This window comes from Acartia tonsa, chromosome 6 (genome assembly GCF_053477335.1).
Source record: "Acartia tonsa isolate MP-2025a chromosome 6, ASM5347733v1, whole genome shotgun sequence".
Classification (NCBI taxonomy): domain Eukaryota; kingdom Metazoa; phylum Arthropoda; class Copepoda; order Calanoida; family Acartiidae; genus Acartia; species Acartia tonsa.
Genome location: NC_137265.1, coordinates 12583006 through 12587670, shown reverse-complemented (window position 1 = coordinate 12587670; position 4665 = coordinate 12583006).

Sequence of the window (4665 nt, the reverse complement as noted above, 5' to 3'; positions counted from 1 at the left end):
ACAGGTGCCCAAAGTTTTTAAACACTTTATCTAATTTATCAGCTTTGGGGACTTTTATTAATTATTGATTTTTTTTTGGTACAAAGCTTAATTGTTTAAACTAATAATTTGTTTGTACAAGGAGGTTTCTTTTGTTTATCGCAAAGCGGTTTAATATCTCTTGAGATTCCTTTATGATTTATATATTCAAATCGATTTTAATGAAAATTTAGATTTTTATTTAGAGGTGATCTTATTAACACAATTATAGAGTAAGGTAATTTACTGAGGTAAGGTAAGTTTCTGAGGTATTAACATACAGAAAGACAGACAGGACATACATCCTATTATTACAATAATACAAAAGTATTTTTGTTAAAAGTTTTATAAATTAATCTATGATAAATTTTTAATTTATGTAAGGTGCGATTTAGAATATTTCTGTTTATTTTGTTTAAACTGACTATTTGTTTTTATTCATAACTACAGTTGGGAAAAAGAAACAGTAGAAACTAAACTACAGATGGGACCCTAAAACTATATATAGATTAGATTTCTTTTTAAAAGAGTAGATCCTTATAATTCTTCACAATATTACCCAACAAAACCTATTCACGAAAACTACCTTACTATTTTTGGTCCTAAAAGAAAAATATATTTATCATATCATTTTAAGAAAGGATAAATAGATCAAAATTTGAAAATTTTGAAATGTAGCAAAGCATGGTTTCTTGTCCCCAACTGAACTAACTACAGCAAAGTTGCTAAAACCTTTACTGTAAAAATATACAGGCGCATAGAGGTAAAAAAATGTTATAAGATAAACATTTTTTTGCAGCTAACTCTTTCCAGTATGGCTTCGAAACCGATTAATATCCAATGGATTAACACCGGTTCTATGCCATACTGTATCGTATCGTATTATAGCCAGTTTGAAATAAAAAATCATAATATTTTTACCAGTTTTGTTAGACCTTCGGCCCCTGAGGGTCTAACGAAACTGGTTTTAAACTTAATAATTATCATTTTAATATCTGCGAAAAGCTATCTCTAATACGATGCGAAAATTATTATAATATTGATTTTTTTATTATTAAATTGAATTTTAATTCGACTGATCTAATTTCTGGAAAAAGTTATCTTTGACATTTTTTTTAACAACAAATTAATTTATCTAAAGTATGCTTAAAGATCTACTAAAGCATAAAGATTTTTTTAAATTTAAAATGAAAGTAAAAAATATGAACTATACAGCATATTCTATATTGTTAAAAATGTAAATACTTTTATATTATAATAAACTTAAAAATTGTACTAAATGTAAATATGTATTAAATAATAATTGTATATGATAATGATAAATATATTTATTTCCAAAAAAATGTTTTATATCGTTGGATAAGATTAACAAAATGTGTGTGTGTTTGTAACAAAATGATCTAACTAACCACTGAACCCATATGGTCTTACTATGACGCTTCGTATAAGTCCTGGTAAGGGTAACAACTATTTGAGGGTTTGGAACCTTAAAACATCCATACAAGATTGCCCCCTAAAATAATTGCCCCTTTAATAAATTGTAAATCTTACATGAATGCAAATTTATACCAAATGCTCTTATTCGTTGGCTTTAAAAGCCGGATAATTTTGTCTAATGATTTAATCTTCTAAAGGTGTAATTTTGCATATCGTTCATTGTCTTTGCTCCTAACATACCTGAATACTAAATTTATAGTATTAAACGCTTTGCAGAGGTCAAACTGTATGTAAGTTTGTAAAAGAATCTTATCTATTAAAAAACTTCAAAAGCTAAAGGTTATCTTAATTTCAAAGTTAGATAAATTTAACAGATTTCAATTGATAGGTGAATAAGGCGACAATTTCAAAAGTCGTCATCCAAAGATAAAAACAAAAAATCGTAAGAAATAGAGAAATACAAAAAAAAAACCAGAAATAGGAATCTAAATGTTCATAAATTTGGCGTGCATAGGGTGTGTGAACATTAAGGTGATGAAAAAGGGGGAGGAGGGCATCTTCTGAAATCAACAAATCCTACACCCCCCCCCCTCAAACAGACCCTTAGGTCACGAGTTTAAAAAAAGAACCCAAAGTTTGGAGCCAACGAATAAGATAGGATGGTTATACAACTTTGGATACCAGTCCAATGTCCCCTCCCTCCCTGAATTGAATAAAGAATAACATCAGAGATCTAAAGGGATAAGACAAAGGCCGATTATGAAACACAAAATTACCCTTTCTGTAGATTACAATTATTGGTTGAAACGTTTGAACACTAAAATTTATGAACCAACCAATCAATTTTAATAAAAGTCTCCACAATAGTTAAGCCAATTTATAAGGAAACGTTATTATAAAACCTTGGATACCCGTTTATATGGCATTCCAATATCCTCTCTCTCCCTAAATTGAATAGAGATCTACAGATGACAACATTAATGGATTTAGAATATACGTGGATATTATGACAGCAGAAAAATTATCGTCAATTTTGGTTGCTAACATGGCAATTTGTCAGTTCGTTCATCCATTAGGAGAGGAGAATATGGGATAAAGGGTATGGATGGCTCGTTATTTTAGCCAATTACAAGTTACACTTTATTAGAGAATATAGTAATGTGGTGCAATGGTAATAAATCCATTACAACATTGAATTCTTCAATTGTTAACTTTTAAATTCAATACAGGAAGACAAGACCAATACTTAAATAGTTTTTTTTGTATTATAGACAGTTTTTAGTGGATAATATAACGATAAATTTTAAGATTATTTCCGGTATTGTTATCCCCGTGGTGCCGAAGGCACTAGATAACAAAACTGGTATTAATATTATGATTTTTCATTTTACTATACTATACTTAAAAAATAACAAAAATACAATACGATACATGGTTTTTCAGTATCTCTGCGAAATGGTTCTAATCCATAGGATATTATTCAGTGAAGAAGGCACACTGAAAAATGATTTACTTCATTTTAAACAATAAATTCAATTCTTAAATCAATATATAATAAATTTTTTAGGACAATAATAATAACAGTAGTACATAGAGTTGCATATACCTAAAACCTTGGAGAAAAAGTCAGCTAAGAGCCTTGAATAGTGTAAAGAAAACTATTATTTTCTGCATATTTGGCAGTTAAAACCTAATAAACTCAACTTTATACATTTACAGAAAACTTTTATATTATACTCTTACACACACACACACACCTACACACACACACTCACACACACACACTCACACTCGTACACACACATACACATACACACACTCACACAAACACACACTCACACACACATACACACACACTCCCCTACACACACACACACATGGTATTCACAGTATAGTCACGTCATTTATTTAATTTTGTTCACTTGCTATTTTAGTCAGGAAGGGAGAGGTCTTTAAATTATATTGGTCCCAGAAGTTTTATAAATACGTTCTCCATACTATACAAATGACCAATAATAGGCAGTATACATTTAAATTGACCAATAGTAGGTCATGAAAATTTATATTAAAATCTAGGTGGATAGTACAAACTAGCTTTTCAACCAATAGTTTTAATTGAGAGAAGGTCTAAATCTAATTTTTCATAATTGAGAGAATGCATCTATTTAGTCCATCGTCTTATCCCTTAACATCCCTGCTAAAATCTAAATATTTTAATCTACATTTGTTCAACTCTTGAATTACATTTATTTGAAAATTTTAACATCTCACAAAATATTTTAATACATCTAGTTACAATTTAAATTTTCACCTTTTTTTTGGTAGCGAAGCTACTCTTTTCAAATTTTTTTGTCCACTGGGCATTTAAACTTCGTCGGTCAGTCCACAAATAAAAGTTTGGAGATTTATTGGGCGTTAAATAAACACATTTTTTCATTATTTGAATTTAAAACTTTTCAATCACTATAGGATTTATTCTACGGAAGGGATAATTTTTCTTTTCATCATTGGTTATGTTAATTGATTTATCGTTCTTTGTCTTATCCTTATGAAATCTGGAAAACTGAATACTGTCCTATGAGATTTTTTGTGAAGATTTGTATTAACAATAAGCTTACACGTTCTTTCATATTATCTTTTGTCGTACTTCAATTTGCATGTATATTAAGACTTAGTGTAAAATAACCATTCAATAGCTACTGTAAAAATTCGACGAAACCCGCTACTTCGTTTTCTTTCCATGATCCATATTTTTTACTATAAAATTCGAAGATTTTAGCAATTTAAATTTGTATATGTTAAATGCTTTAGTTTAGTCAAATTAACAAAATCTATTCCAAAATGTTAATATTCAAAATTTTAATTTCTTAGGTAATAAGAGAATTTTATTATTGGGAATATAAATGTTTTGAAAAAAATTGTTAATTGTAGGTAAAAACATAGAATTATCTCCTGCTTATTGATTAATATAATTCGATTGATATTAAAATAGAACTAGTTTTTGGGAAAAAATGTAGCTGTCTATAGAGCCCTAGCAAATAGGGGATAGATGCCACTGCATTTGGACTGCCTATTCTATTGACGTCAGGAAATACCCTATACCCCATTTCTTTTCTAGAGGATTTCTTTCCCCCTTCCTTTCTCTTGACCTTTACTATGACGTCAATAGAATAGGTAGGTCGAAAGCGGTGACATCTATTCCCCATTTCC